We start from the raw sequence: 16,636 nt of genomic DNA on the forward strand, positions 1-16,636 counted from the left end.
CAAATTTGCACCATTGGGTTGTATGTTGGTGTCCTTCTAAGCAGTGAGCGCTTTTGGCCAAAACTCTTTGCTACCGCACCAACAATGTTACATTGTGTCTGATTGTCGTAAAAAAAAAAAAAAAAAAAAGAGCTGTTGTTGTTGCCCTCAATTCAGTTTGCAGAGTGAATGAGCACTTTCTCGAAAGGGTGCAAAAGTGACTCTTTCAAGACTTAATTACATTTTCAACATGGCTCAAAAGCAGCAAACAGGACACGTTTCGCTGGAAGCAGAAAGTTTCAATGGGAGTGTTAAGTTTGTTTGTTCCTACTTTCCCTTTGCGTTGATTTCATAAACTAAACAAATAACACAGAGGCAGAATCTCTTTGACTTTCACATGCAGACTGTTGGTTACCTGTCAAAATGACAAGTTCGATGTCATGTCACATTAAATACAAGCCTAACCAAATTGTGTTTTTTTTTATTAGACCAGCTCTGGCTGATGACCTGCCCATGGCGTACCCTGCCTCTCCTAGTCAGTCTCCAGTTCTACCGTGACCCTAATGAGGTCAAGTGTTACAGAAAATGGATGAATGAATTATTAGACCACCAACGCCCGTTTGTCGAGCATCATTCAGTGCTTTAATGTGGACTCAGTTTCAGTGAGCTCTCGACCTTTTACTACTTTGAACAGGAAAGACAAATTTCAAACAGGATTAATCCTTTTTATACATTCAAAGACTACAAAAAAAACATTCAGTTTACAATCAATAAATAATAATCTGCTTAATTTTTTTTTTCAGTTTTTTTTTTTTGCTTAAAAATAAATAAATACATTCAAAATTTCACGGCTAGCATTAATTTTACCTTAACATATTTTCTGTTGAAGAGCTTCTACATATATATACATACATATATATACATATACATATATATATATATATATATATATATATATATATATATATATATATATATATATATATATATATATATATATATATATATATATATATATGTATGTATATATATGTAGAAGCTCTTCAATATATATATATATATATATATATAGCTATACAGTATGTGGTGTATTTACCATTAGAGAAACGTAAAACATCATTTTAGTTACCAGTTCTGTCAATAGACGACAACAATGGCATAAATCTGATAAGCAGTGGGTGGGCCTCTAATACATTTGTTAAGCACTGTCTGTACGATTTCTTTCTCTCTTTCTTCTGAATTTCACGCTCCAGCAAGTTAGCCTAATGACTCATAAACAGGCTTTTTTCCCCCCTCGTGCACCTCAGCTGTTCACTGCGATTTGGCAGCGTTGGTGACTTCAGTGTTTTGATGTGTTCAAATGATCCGTTGTTCCCGATTAAATGTTTATCATCTGGTGCATCCAAGTTAGACAGTTAGAACACTATACCGTGTTTGTGTCTAAATAATGTGCTATCTCAACAATGTGCTATGTCACATGTCTTTTCTACATACAGTATATGGTGCTTTATTATGAACACAGTGTCAGTATAGTAGTAGCGTTGTTTTGTACACATGTGGGGGTCATTTTATACTCCCAGTGCAATTCAATATGCAAAGACAAAAAATAAAAAAATAAATACAAATACATTCTGATTGATTATATTATGTTGATTATATATAGATCACAACTTGACAACAAATTGAAATGGCCAATGGTTCTATTGCATTAATATTTGTGTGCACAAAGAGAAGATTGTTCACAAGGTCACAATCTGGAGTTTAATTTGAGTCCAAATTTGAGCTGCATGTCAGCTGGCTCTCATGCCGGATTGAAACAGTTTAACAACAGATATTAACCGAATTATCAGCTTAACGTGCAGTAACAGCGTTCTGCAATGGAATGCTCGGACTTCTCTTTATCTTTATACTGTATGAATTTCGCTTGTGTGTTCGCAAACAGTCCTCCTCCCTGATCGGATCCTGATGTTCTCTCCTCTGCTGTCTGAGCTGTCCTGTTTTCATTGCAGCCATGAGCGTGAGTGACTCACAATGCGTCCTTGCCAAGTTATGCGCTCTGCTTCAGGATCACCGACACACCTAGGACCATGCAGGAAAAACACCCATTTGCACATATCCTAGTATTCAGCTAAAGTGACCTTCCCTGAAATACTGATAGGCAGCAGGGATTTGGTGGATTAAAACACATTCCCAATGTGAAAAATGTGAAGGAAATGTCCTCAGTTGCAATACACAAAATCCTCGATTGCACAATAGTTTGGATTTATTTGATTATCTTTATCTGTTGATTGGATCATCTAAATCCGCTGTTGAATGATTACAGTGGGTGGGGATCAATAAAGACTCGCTTGGATTTGACTCATCATTTTAAGCACAAAACCTTGTGCAACTGAACACAAATACCGTCACCCTCTGCAGCAAAGGTGCAACACAGACGGTGTTTACCCACGACTTGTTCTGTGAGCACGCAAATCTCAAAGGTCGCGAAGCGTCTCGTGGCACAAAAGAACGTGCACATGTCACAAAAGTTGTCCGTCTGGAAGCCACAATAGCGCTGAGCTGAAACAGTTCTTCAAAGGGCCACACCCTGCGGGCGAAAAAAAGTCAAACATGCACAGAGCTGAGCAAACAAGTGCAGTAACACAACACACCGAGAGAGGAGCATAACAACAAAGCATGTTTCTCGTGTGCAGCAAAACACATGGAAAAAAATAACAAACAAAAAAATCTGTATTCAGGGTAGTGGTTTCTCTAAAACATAAGGAGGCACTGCAATTATTAAGGCCAGATGGTCAACCAGGACATCTCCAAGGAGATCCTGCAGCTTTTGCTTCATTCAGTGCGCAAAAAAAGAGGGAAGAGTTGTAGCCGGATAACTCGTGGCTACCTCCCATTGCCATGAGCATCCCACAGATCCTGGCCGAGAAGACCACTGCCGTGCTTTCCTACCCGACCTGGCTCCGTGAGATTTTTGTTGTTGTTGTCTTTCCCAAACTCAAGGGGGCCATCAAAGGGACCCGTTTTAAAGACGTGGATGATATCAAGATGGCCGTGATGACGGAACTGCGAAGGGACCCGGAACGTATCCTTCCAGGAGTGCATGAAGGCGTGGCAGAGCAAGCTGGGAAAGTGTGTTAAGACTGCCGGGGGCCTACATCAAATTTGTTTGTAATTTCAATATTTGAAATATATCTTGTGACAGCAGTCAAGGAGCTTTTCTGACACACCTCGTACACCCCAATGTGTTATAACCCCAGAAAAGGTATCCACTTTGAAAGTACGACAAAATAAAGTATTTTCATTGCGACAACATTTCAACATGACAACAATAATAATAATAATGTATACCAGATAGTTGTATTTGCCATTTCCTGAACATGTTGCTACAGAAACTTTGTTATTGGTGTTGCAGGCTTGTAAAATTGTCAATTGATGTGCTTTCTTGTACGATTTCTGACTTACTTCATGTTGGCCAATGCGCTCACTGAGTCATTCATATTGTAGAACCTCATTCTGGTCAAAGTCCTGCAAGCTTTGCAATGTTTATTTACAAAACAGCTGCAGTCCAATGGGGTAAAGAAACTCGAAGTTGTGTGACTTATCTAAGCTCAGTCTGCAGCTTTTATCTCAGCATGCGCACCAATTCACACACAGTAGCTTCTGTCCTTCACACTGCCCTAGAAAAACAACATTTGCGTTCTTGAGCTGGCCGATGGCGCAGCATAGTAACATTAATGAAACGTACGTGCACGTGTGGGTGCAGTTGTGCCACTCCCTATTGTGTTGCGGCACAGACGCAGTCACTTCCTTTGTCTAAATAAATGCCTGTGACTTATTGACAAGGGGTGTTTCAAGGACACTGAACAATTTATGTGTGGTGTACAAACTCACTTGTGAATTGCGAAGTGACAAACTTTTTATTTTTATTTATTTACCCCCCCCCCCGCAGCTCTTATTTGGCCATGGTTCGAACATGCATTTTAAACAATGCTTCCTCTTTGCTGCCTTGTATGTCATTTCAAACTGAGTCACGCATTTACTTTTCTATCCCATGTTTAGTTTTGTTGCCACACAGACTGAAAAGTGAAGCACATTTTCGTTTTAAAGATGGGTTTGGGCATGCTCTATTGGCTTGTAATGGGTGTGACACAGGGGGGGGGCCTCATCCAAAAAGTCAGTATCTTGGATTGATCGTTAGCAGTGGTGAGAAAAAAGTCTTATGATGGAAAACTTAAAATAGTAAAACATTTTCAAACATTTGCCTTGAAACTCATGACAAGTGAATTGAATTTAAATTCAACAAATTACAGCTGCTATCTTAAGGCCAGAGTCTTAAGTATGTTACAATCCGTGCAAGGAAGTCAAAGCTGCTTTATCTAAAAAGAATTAGTGTACGTCATATATGTCACATGTTTGGCGTTAACTGAAAACCGACAACAATCAGTTATTGCTGGCTAAAAGAAAGTATTGTGATGCAATCCATCCAGCCGTTTTCTGTACTGCTTGTCCCTTATCGCAGCAGTCCTCAACCCCTTTTTTTTTTTTTTGCCTCTGACTGGTTTTATATATAGACATGTTTTGACAGACCAGCATAGAAAAAAAAAAGAACAACAAATGATTAAATATAGGCTACATTACGATCACCATTACGCTGAATGTAGTTGTACATGTAATTAGAGGGAGGGGGGGCGGGGGGGGGGGGGGGGTAGCTGCGCTTGTTTCTCTTTAAGAAGTTGCTCCCATCTTGGGGTAATTTTTTTTTTCTTTAAAAAAAAAATAAAAATAAAATAAATGACAAAGGCTTGTCTTTTAATGCCGGGTGCTTGAGCCCCACACGCCGAAGCGGTTTTGAGGGCTTTATCGCCTCATTTGCAAACCTGTCGCGACATATTATGCCAAGAGTCTTTTGGTTCACGTGAGTCAACTAGCAATAAACCCGTACGGTAAGTAGGACTGCCGGTGTGCCAACTTCCATAATTCTTGCTAAAATCTGGACCAAATTTTCACATGTAATAAATAATTACATTGAGATATTTGAAGCATTTCTTATTACCAAAACACTTTTAACAGTGGCTTGAACTTCACTTCTGATTTTAAAACTAGTACTGTACTGTATATGTTATAATATGATTAGGCGATTAAACAATGATATGCTTTCACTTTCATAACGGGCCGGCCCTCTGAGGGAAACTGCAGCTATAATGTGGCCCGTTACAAAAATGAGTGTGACATGCCTGTCTTAAATACAGCTTTTTTTTTTCTTGGAATTTGGAAGCTATTCTATTGTTTTGTTTTATTATTTGGTGGGTTCCGCTTATCAAAATAGCTCTCCAAACATGTTTGTTTGTTTTTTGGTTATTTTTGTGGGCTTGTGGGCCTGTTTTTTTTTTTTCCACATCACATGACCGAGATGAGCGTGTTGACAGAGGCACCGGCGGATGCAACTCATTTTCAAAACTAAATTTCTTTCAGACTCTGACGATCAGTAAAATACTTTTTGTTCAGTTTCTCTGTGCGGCCTGGTACCAGTCTGCAGCCCAGTGGTTGGAGACCCCTGCTCTATAGGGTCACGGGTGAGCATGCTTTGGGCGAAAAAAAAATTGAAGGGGGTCTGAATACTTTCCGTACCCACTGTATAGACAACAGCCGTTCACACTCACATTCCCACCTATGGACACTTTAGAGCCTTCGGTTTACCTAACATACGTGCGTCGCGCCTGTGCCCCTAGGCAGAGGGTGATAAGCTACTGGACTAGTTCTAGGTTCGATGAGTGGTAAGACTAGCAAAGAAAGTACCAGAGCCGAGAAGCCGTTTGAACATGAAGTTTACTGTTTACTGTTTACTTAGAACAACAAACAAGACAGTGGACAAGACGACAGTTAACATATAATTTTGGGCATGTCATTTGCATATGCACCTTAAAATAACCCCTTTTTTTTTGTTATATTACACCTTATTGTGGCGGCACGGTGTTCGACTGGTTAGAGCGTCTGCCTCACAGTTCTGAGGACCGGGGTTCAATCCCCGGCCCCGCCTGTGGGGAGTTTGCATGTTCTCCCCGTGCCTGCGTGGGTTTTCTTCGGGCACTCCGGTTTCCTCCCACATCCCAAAAACATGCATTAATTTGAGACTCTAAATTGCCTGTAGGTGTGTATGTGAGTACGAATGGTTGCTTGTTTCTATGTGCCTTGTGATTGGCTGGCGACCAGTTCAGGGTGTACCCCGCCTTTCGCCCGAAGATAGCTGGGATAGGCTCCAGCGCCCCCGCAACCCTAGTGGGGATAAGTGGAACGGAAGATGAATGAATGAATATTGAAGATCTGTGTGAAGACTGGAGCGAGCTGGTCCGCGCAGACTTTGAGGCAGGATGGGGACACAAGGTCTGGGCCTGCCGCTTTGTCGATCTTTTGTTGTTTGAATATGCGACTCATATCCTGTTCGTGGATGATCAACGCAGAAGTCAGAGGTGTGATTGTGGTCGTTGGTGCGGCTGGCTGGGCGTGGGGTGTGAAAGTGTCCCTTTCAAATCTGCAGTAGAAGGTGTTCAAGTCATCGGAGAGTCGTTTATTATTCTCACCTTGGGGGGGTTGTCTTGTTATATATCACAACAATATCAAAATTCAATTCAAAGACAATAAGAATTACAAAGCAATCATCGAACAATGCTTTCAAATGTTCTTCCCTTGACAAAAAGTGTTCTCAAGCGTTCACAAGCAATGTGTGTTGAGTTGCACACGCAGCGCTTTCAAAGTTCCATAAAGCCAAATAGACGAAAATTGCAATTCCTAGCGCGACCTTGGTGGAGCAACAAGTTTACAGTGAAGGTGGAATCACAAGTAGTCCTGGTAGCGGTCCTAGGAATCGCAAATCCATTGGTAGCTCGCCACTCGGAATCACCGAGATTCGTGTCTGAATCCCTGGCTAAAACTCGTCTAGTTAACGTTTTTAGTCCTTTAACGTTCACAGCCTTCCTCCGGTAAGGCTCTTCGACAAAAACTCGTAATAGTCCGACGTTGCAATATTGTGCGTACGTCCGCAAGCTAGTCAGCTCCGGTGTAGCGGAGACGCTGGTGGTGGGAGGGGCGCTTTGGAAAAACTTTATCGACAGCAACGGTTTATAATATTACTTTTCAAAATAAAAATGTTCAACTCCAGAAATATTTTCAATGGATATTCACATATTTCTCACAACGTAATTTTGAGCTTTCCTTTGTTTCTTAATATTGAATTGACTTATTTATTGATTGATTCATCAACTGTTCATATACTGCTCAGTTTGACATTTACAATACTGGGCTTACACATGCGTTTGGAATGTGGGAGGAAGCCAAAGTACCAGACAAACCCCACCACAAGAATGGGGAGAACATGCAAACTCCACAGAGGAAGGCCCCAGCGAAGATTTGAACCCTGAACCTCAAAACTGTGAGGCAGTCCTGTGCGTAACATGAGATAGTGGACAAAAAAGTTAAGCTGCAGTTTTCAATCGTTGAAGGGAATATACTTTTTCCACTAATTTTGCTGTACAATTATCTTTATACAAATGGTATCAAGATACCGCCTCGTAGTTGACAAAGAAAGTTATTTTATCATCCACTTAGTGTTGACTTTTGCTCTTTTTTTTGTTGTTGTTGTAAGGCACCACGTTCCCCCCCTGTGGTGTGTCTTCAGAGGCCTCCATGTGAAGCAGCGGCTTGTCCCATGGCTGCAAAGGACCACTCCCTCGCACTGGTTCCCTCCCCTCCGCAAACCAGGAGCCCAACCCAGCACCCTATCCGAGCACTCTGCTCAGCCCAGAGGAGCAGCAACACAGGGGGAAAAAAAAGAAGTTAAAATCAACTCAGCAGACAGAGGAGGGAGGGAAAGAGAGAGAGAGGGGGGAAGAAAACGCCCTGGAAACTTTGCTTGATCGAAAAGTTGGAGAAGTGATAGAATCTCGTCAGACAAAGTTGAGAAGCGCTCTTTTTGGGCTGGGGAGAAGGGGAAGGTCGACGCAACGTTTTCAAGGATGCTCAAGCTTGTATGAGGCTTCTCGGGCGCAGCACGTTGCGCACAGGTATGGATCAATGTTTTTCTTCTTTATTTTTTTCTTCTCCTGAAAGAGTTTTCTACTTTTTGCGTAAATGTCCTTACTGTCATCTGAGCTTTGCCTCATCATAGGACAAAAAGAATGTGATAGTTAAAGTGACAAACGTGGCAGTCCAGCATTCCTATCATACAATACTTCATATGGCATTTGAATTGAGTGTGTGTATCAGTGGTTCATTTTTCTTAGTGTTGCATGTCTTTCTTTTCTGGGGGGATCTTAAAAGGTATTGATAATTCCTTTTTTTTTTTCGTTTGTTTTGTTTTGTTTTTAAGTTAAAATGGAGTAGGATCCCAAAGTGGGTGTGTACCTGCAGGCTCCACATGAATGCAGAGGACTGGAATTGCGCACTTCACTTTTCCTTTAACTGCGCAACACCGTGTGAGTCAAAGGGTATTAATGCATAAAAGCCGAACTGACGGTGGCACTTACGATGTTGTATTTGCATTGGGATTTCCCAAACACTCAGATACATTGTAATTCTGTCCAAATGCAACATGTGGCTGCGTGGTTTTCAAGCGGCACTGGCGTATTCGTCACGCTTGACGACATTTGAATAGAGCAATTGCTGTCAAGATAAGAGTCAAATTGGCTGCGTTGATTTGATCACCCAGTGTTTTTCCTGTTGTCTGTCATTCACCCTTTGCAAAGGGTTTCCAAAGCAAAGGTTCGCAAGGGACATGGATGTTTAAAAAGTAAAGTTGCACAGCCGCGCGCGTCTGTAGCCACCAACCAGCCTGGGTGTGGATTGCTCTCCTTCGCCTCCTTCCACCCCCTCCTTTTTCTCTCCCCCTGTGTTCTTCTCCTCACAGAGGCACACCCTTCCTACAGCCGAAATCTCCGTGCTTGAAAGCTTGACGCACTTAGTCATTTAGGACAAATCCACCACAAATACCCCAAAAAGTATCACCAATCGTGGCTCCGAAAAGAAAATATAAGCATGATTTCGATTTAAATTGGTTTTATGTCTAATTATGCATTTGAGGGCGTATTTGGGTTCCCAAGTCAATATGAATAAGAATTTAAAAAAAAAACCCGTGAAATTCTGTTTGATCGTTCTCATCTTTATATGATTTCTTTTTATTTTTATGAGCTTTGATGCGGTTTGCAGGATTTTCAAGAACGGATTGCTTGTCGTAGAGGAGAAAGTTGAAACAAAACTGCTTTTTTCGTCACCCTCATAGCTAAATTGTAAAAGGGTTTTGTTCTGCCAAATTTGTACTGTTTCCTCATGTGTCTCCTACCTTTGGTTCTTGGACAGAGGCGCAGGGCAGGAGAGATGAGGGGTGAAGGAAACGGGAGTACGAAGGAGGCAGTCTGTTTGGGGGGGGGATGGGCGGAGCAGGGGTACGGAGGGGAGTAATGGAATGCAGTGGTTTGGAAAGACAAGCTAATTGAAACCAGGTTTGAGGCATAAAGGGGGAGCTAAGACTACACGTTTGTGACTAAGATGCTTTGACTGTGTCTCGAAGTTTGGTATAAGACTGAGTTTCTAACAACTTTCCAGCTATGGTTCTAAATAGAATCGTCATATAACCAATAACCGCTGCAAGAAATGATTCATCTTTAAGAAGTCACTCAACTTTTGTTGAATTTTAGCAAAGAGTAAAACGTCCACGTGTGCAGTCGCCTGGCCGCGTGTGCAGCCCTCTCCGGCCACACCCAAAAAACATTTAAGTGCACTGTTGCTCTCCTCGTTGTGCGCTGCGAGGTTGTAAATGTCTGGCGTTGGTCAGATTGCTCCCTTCAAGGTGATTGATCGTGACACAGGCAGCTCACAGACCCAAATGGTTCTGGGAGGGGCGCAAGGGTCTTACTGTACATAGTGTACTTTGGCAATAGTTCTGTCGGAATCTCATAATTCGTGTTTTACTTGGTGATAATGTGGTGCAAAGTATATGTTGCTGTAAGTGTCGGGCATGACACGACACAACGATGAATATTAATGCAACATAGATTGGAGGTGAGGAAACGCTCAGAACTGCTCGTGAAAGACTCCCCAGTCAAAACGGCCTCGTTTCGGCTCGGGGCAAATACCGTTTGCTTAAATACTCTCGTCGCATAGCAATGAATTGACACAGAGGCCACATTATGGAGTCATGTGAAGTCGTTGAAGGCATTTTCATAGAAAAGCGCACTCTTTTGCATCACTTCTTGCCATTTTGAGCCTGTCAGTTATTTTGGTCCCTTTGCCAACCATGTAACAAAGTGGAATTGGATCATAGGCTAGAATGGAACCGAGTAGAGCGCAGATCTCCGCCGAGACGCAACAATTGTATTTGCACCCGTTTATCATACCAAGCCTCTACATAGAGCGAGCCCAGAAAATGACAGTAATAATGATTCCTTGTTCTAAGAGGAATAAAGAAAATGTAACATCTTGCATCGATAAAAGTGAAAGTCACCGTCATGTAATGGATCACCCTTGGCCCAAGCCCACCTTTACACAAAGTTTTGGAGTTCTTGCTCACGAACAACATCAATATCCTCCTTAAGGCAAAAGTAACCAGCCAGAAGAGCAAGACATGCTTGATATTTGCTTTGCAGCGCCACCTGCTCTGTATTGTCTTGCATGGCAGTACTGCCCAAAAGGAGCGGACAGAGCCGAGTGGAACGGAAAGAAAGTGGTCTTTAGCGCACTTCCTCTTCCTTTTCCTCTGTTGGGTCTGTTGGATTGTTGATAGGAGGGTGGACCAGCGTAGAGAGGCAACCGCAATGTGCTTGGATGGAAATAGTAGCTACATTTCTTTTAAGTTTAGCTACTATCAGTATGGGATATTTACATTGTACATTTTTTATTTTTTTTTATTTTTGTGTTTTGCACTGGATGTTTGAAATAAACTTCAATCAATCAATCAATCAAGGTGACAGCAACTGCACCATATCGTTCTTTCTTTGCTTTTTATTTTTTTATTTTTTTTTAAGAAAGCTGCACTTGACATCCATTCAGAGGGCCCAATTGAACTCTCACCCTAGATTTGACGAGAAGAAACACTCGCACGGAGGGAGGACATAAAACAAGTTTGCAGATACAAAAGTCTTCTGCGTGAGAGGAGCTCACACATTCTCCAGCTGCATATAAACATGTAACCATAATGTGTGAACGGTTTTAAAAGGCCTTGGAGACAATCCACCCTGCAGCCACTCCCATCTCGTCCATCCAGTGCTTGTATTTGGAATGTCTCGTCGTGTCCGCAGTGAGTGTTAACTGCCCTGCTGTTGAGACCAAGTCGGAGTTGTGATAATACAGTTACCATAAAACTCAAGTGATTTACATACAAAGCCTTATAAGCCAAATCGTCTCGCATGATAACTTTAAAGGCCCAGAATGCTCTTTTTAAGCTATTCTAGTTGTTCTTTTCCGCCTGGCATTTGAGACGGCGTGATTTTTCTTGAATATTTGATATGTGGGTAAGCTTTGCTCCGATTGGTCCTAGGCGATTACACAGCGCATAGTGGCTTGGGGCGGTCAGGCGTTCATAGCGACATAGCGTTTCGATTCCTTGATGTCCTACTATCCTCGTGAAGCACCATTCACCAAGCGTTGGGATTGTTGGCCCACTAAATAAGGAATGTAAGCTGAAAGGGGGATATTTTGATATTTTGAGGTTTAGGCTTGTCCTCCACTCACCTCAACTTGAACATTACGTTCATCGCTTGCGCACATTTTTTTGCGAAAATGGCCACAAGCTTCGCTATTTTACTCTGTTACATCAGAAATGATGAATCTAGTTCAGTAAAGTTGTAAAACGGAACGTGTGTACAGTATAGACTGTATTCGTATGGCTTGGCAGCGACTGAGACCCGCTCACTGAAAAACCCGCAAATGCCGTGTTGCCGCTCAGCTGAGTTGAGTGGGTGGGTGCCAAACACGAAGAGGGCATGTACTTGAATAATTATTAACTTTCTACACCACAAAGACACGGAAATCTGATCCGATCAATTGCAAGCCTTATGCCATTTACTGTATTGACTTTTGCATTCAATCGACAAATCGCATAGATGTCCAAATTCAACCATGTCATTTTGACCTCTGTTATGTATAAAATGGTGTGAAAAATGGATTTTGATGGAAGATCACCTCTTAAGAGGAGAGGCACGCTGCAGGGTGTGTTACCGTATATTTACTTTTGCCCCTGTTGGTTTCTATGTTGCCAATCTTATTCAAAAGCTACTTTAAGGATTTTCATTAAACCAATGGGGGAAAAAAAAGCTGAACCAAGGTTTTTTGGGGAACTTTTATCAAAACAGCAAACATTACTGCTCACCACATGACACACAGCTGTTAGGCCTGTATTTTTCCCACATAATCAGAAATACTGCCCTGCGATTGGCTGGTGACCAGTTCAGGGCGTACCCCGCCTCTCGCCCAGAGTCAGCTGGGATAGGCTCCAGCACGCCTAGTGAGGATAAGCGGTTCGTAAAATGAATGGATAAATCATCTGAAATACAATTCACTTCAATGTTTCTTTTCTCTGACGTTCCCCAGGTCTAGTTTGTCAGGCTGTCTGGATCGAAGGAAGTTTAATATCGATAGATACATTCTGAAAATGCTTGCAATTCTGCCCTCGTCTTCACCTTTCTGCTCTGCAGCTCTATGAAAGGACTTGCACTTGTTCTGGTTCCAATGGCAGCTGTGATGGACAGAAACAAATCCTGATTTAATTACCAAGTGTGTAATCCATAGCAGATGGATCATGTGCAGGTGCCTCACAGAGTATCTTGTTTTTGTTGTGGTGCCATTTCTCTCATTGTATTGTAAACTGACTTTAAAAGGAAAATGTGCCTAGTTTGATTTGGAGTTTCGTTCACCATTTCTTTTGACTTACTGTTATTAATTATTGTAAGCAAGAAAAAAAAAACAGTTTTGTGCGTTTCGTCACGTTTTCTTATATCCTGATATGTATAGATTGACAGGGTGGAATCCATCCGATAAAAGCAACGATTCTTAACAAAGCCTTAGTGTTTTGGAGGAAACACTCCATCCATCCATTTTCAACACCGCTTTCCCTGGTTAGGGTTGCAGGGCGCTGGAGCCCATCCCAGCTGACTTCGGGCGAAAGGCGGACTACGCCCTGAACTGGGTGCCAGTCAGTCGCAGGGCACATATAGACGCGGACAACCATTCGCACTCACACGCACTTTTGTTTCTTCCAATTTCGAACTTCTCCCAAACTTACAAGAGTTTTAACAATCAGCGGGCGAGCTGGCGTCAGCGGGCAGGCTTTGTTCTCATTCAGGACTTGTGGTTTGGTTTAGGGCTGCAGTGCTGAATGTTGACTGTGGAGCACAGAAGAGAATCACTTATCTTGACGTGCATTCCTTTTATATGCGTCACTCATGCATACCCTATCTGCACGTATGAAGGGATTGGGAACTGAGGCCTTCTACCATTGGCTGCACAGTGTGAGAACAGGGAGTCCATTCTGTTAGACAATAATTTGCAACGTCCTTTCTTCCTCCCTTTCTTTGTGGCCTTTAAATTCGCTCTTTGCCAAACCCTATAAAGTGGCTTCCTCAGTTAGACTTGAGCTGTAACCACGGTCACACTGCTGCTGTTTTGTGTTCATCAAAATGATTACATTTGGCGATCAAATTGATGTGGACTGACTTGAATCCCAGATCTACCAGTGTTGGACGTTTAAGCCAAGTGTACAACACACATTTTGTTGCATGAGCCAGCGCTTGAAAGTGTGTGCTAGATAGAAAGTCTGAATGTGTGTGGTGTTGTTGTTTATTTAAGCATAACCTGCAGACTAGGGGTGTGGTGGACTCACTGTAGGAAGTGGGAGGGGGCACTCATGCAGGGTACGGGGTGGGCGGCACAGAATGAAGCCCGAGTGAAGCAGAAAGAGAACATTTCTGTGGAGTTAGTCAGTGCGGGGAGAGGCTGGGCTCGCTTCCAGTTGGCCCGGCAGCTCTATCAAGGAATGTGAGCGACTGGAGGCCTGGGTGGGGCCACGCACTGAGCTTCTCCTTCTGCAAGTATAGCAGAGGTGAAGCAATGTGGACTTGTGGGGGCAGTGTTCTTCTTCTGCACATACGTTTTTATTCGTTGACCCACTGTTGCTACGCACTCGTGGGCGTGAGGTCTCCTTGTAGGTTTTAAGGGTGTGACAGAAGCCGTCTTGTTGACATACTTTGAAGTCAACGCAAGCAGCACCCTTAAGCAAGTCATAACCACACACAACTCACACACCTGTCTAATTTTCTTTTTGTGTATATTAAGTGAATACACTTGTGACTTTGTTTGAATGTTTTCGTCCAATTGCTGCTTGAGTAGCGTAGCATCCTGATGATTATGACGGTGTAACAAGAGTGCGCGATGCAAAGTGTGCACAGCTGCTGTACCACAGGTCTCCTTACGCAAACAAAAAGGACAAACGCTCTTGGGTGCAATTTATCTCAGCGACGAATATGTGCATTTATCTCTTTTAGTGGAGAGTCCATTCAGACAAATTACGCAAAGTAAAGGGTTTGGAAAGAAAATAATAACGCCAATGTTTCTCTCGAAGTTAACTGAATGGAGATTATGAACGGGACGGATCAGGAAGGGAGCGGTTAATGATGGCGATGTGCAGCCTGTTGCAAAAGAATTAAACCGAGGGGCATGCTCCCACTGGTAGATGCCTGCCTTTACACACATTGAGTCTGGTTCTGTTTGTGCTTTGCTCTAACAAAGAGAAGGCTTTGTTTCCAAATGTGCCAGTGGGCTGAAGCAACAATCTGCGCTCGTCATGGAAGAACTTGGACAAGTTGCAGCGCGAAAAACATCTTAATATTGCAAGAAAAGTGAGACTTTAAAAATGCTCCTAAGAATTGGGCAGCGTGAATATTTATAAATGATAAAACTTTGCCTGATTTTTGTTTATTTTGAATGCAACAAATCATATATTAACAATATGATAGAAAGTTGGTTGTACGCCATGGGAAGTTAACCTTTCATGGACTGGTCAAACAAATGGCTGACTGAAAGGCATCGTTAGTTTTAAACACTTAGCTCTGAGACACTTGGTTGTTTATTGCAATGCAATTGAAATGTGGTCATATTAGGTGAAATAAATCCTCACCCTGTTTGCTTTTCTGTCAACAGAAGTCAAGAAAACAAGAACCAACGCATCAGACAGAAGCCCTTGGCCTTGCTTGAGCTGTCCAAGGTAATTGTCCTTGATATGATGTCCAAAAAAAATCCTTTATATACAGCTGGGACTGGTCAGAGAAGGAAAACTAAACATCTGATCCCACCCTCCCACTCCTTCACGCAAGGCCATCTTGTCAGTGTGACCTCATAACAGCCCTCCATTATGCAGACAAGAGAGCAAAAAGTCTTTTGGAATGTTTGTTTGCAAAGCCTCCTTTGATTCGAGATCAGGCCTCCGCCGTTCTAACTCGAACGAAAACCTGATACTTTTGCTCTCCGTTGTTCCTCCCCCAGCCACCACCTGTTGGGCTCCTCGAACCCCCGAGTTCATAACAGCCCGCCAGGCTCACCCGTTTTCAGCCAGCAGCGTCTGATGATTTATTCCTTTGGAGCGGAAAAATAAAAAGGCGAGGAGAAACCACTCTGTGGAGACACATCCATATGTTCTTCGGTCACAGTCTAGTTAATAGAGGCTTTTGGCTGGCTCACTGTCTTGCTCTGGCCTCCTCTAAACTCATTCCAAACCACAGCTTATATGATGGATGGAGCGTCTCGTCTTCTCTATACTTTACTGCTTTCCCCTTTAATGAGTTTCATAGGAAACCAGTTTGTCCGTCCTTAAAAAGTTTCATAAATGCATAACACAAAGGATGGCAAAACTGACAAACAGAAAATGAATGTCATGGTGTGGAGCTGTGTGCCTGTCTTATGATGAACAGACGCTTTCTTATTGAGGAACAGCCTGAATAGAATTATGTGAGCCTTTCAGATTATTGTTGTTCTATTAAAGTGGATATAAAAAGTCTACACACCCCAGTTCAAAGGACAGGTGTTTGCGATTTGAAAAATGAAACCAAGATAAATTGTTTCAAAACGTTTTCCACTTTTAATGTGGTCTGTACAACTCAAACGTTTTTTGGGTCTTTTCAAGAGGGGGGAGTAAAAATAAACAACAGAAATAATGTGTTTGCAAATATGTGCACACCCTTTCATAACTGGGATGTGGCTACGCTCAGAATTAGCCAATCACATTCAAACTCTTGTTAAATGGAAGTCAGAATACAGTCACCATCATTTAAAGTGCTTCTGATTTACCCTAAATAAATTGCAGCTGTTCTAGTAGGCTTCTCCTGGCACATTTTATTAAGCCTGAAGGTTTTGTGCTAACAATAACTATTTGGACCTGTTCATAATTCCCTCCACTTTGACTGAGACCCCAGTTCCAGCTGAAAAAAAAAAAAAAAAACAGCGCCAAAACATGATGCTGCCACTACTGTAGGTATAGCGTTCTTTTGGTGACGATTGTGTGCTTGTGTCAAAACTTCGGAATAATGGCTAAATATTTCGACATTGGTTGGTGCCCCATAAAATCTGGCACATTTAGGAAAATGTGTTATGGCCCGATGAAACTAAGGCTGAACTTTTTGGT

At 42.3% G+C, this 16,636-nt stretch overlaps 1 protein-coding gene and 1 long non-coding RNA gene across 5 annotated transcripts in view; one reads left to right on the forward strand and one right to left on the reverse strand.

Moving 5' to 3' along the window:
* Positions 1–5,787: 5,787 nt before the first annotated feature.
* LOC133484585 (uncharacterized) lies at positions 5,788–9,380 on the reverse strand. Its single transcript, XR_009790440.1, has 2 exons — positions 9,311–9,380; positions 5,788–6,508 (listed from the first exon to the last, which is right to left on the reverse strand). It is a non-coding gene; the product is annotated as an uncharacterized LOC133484585 (long non-coding RNA).
* The window catches only part of ahnak (AHNAK nucleoprotein), a 32,001-nt gene continuing 23,128 nt past the window's right edge, over positions 7,764–16,636 (forward strand). For 3 of the 4 annotated variants that reach the window (XM_061787404.1, XM_061787406.1, XM_061787407.1), the window contains exons 1-2: positions 7,764–8,036; positions 15,160–15,223. The gene's annotated coding sequence lies outside the window, so the exon portion shown is untranslated. Of the gene's footprint in view, positions 8,037–8,341; positions 8,448–15,159; positions 15,224–16,636 lie in introns of all 4 variants that reach the window. The other variant, XM_061787405.1, reaches the window with a different exon arrangement.

This window comes from Phyllopteryx taeniolatus, chromosome 10 (assembly GCF_024500385.1).
Source record: "Phyllopteryx taeniolatus isolate TA_2022b chromosome 10, UOR_Ptae_1.2, whole genome shotgun sequence".
Lineage (NCBI taxonomy): Eukaryota > Metazoa > Chordata > Actinopteri > Syngnathiformes > Syngnathidae > Phyllopteryx > Phyllopteryx taeniolatus.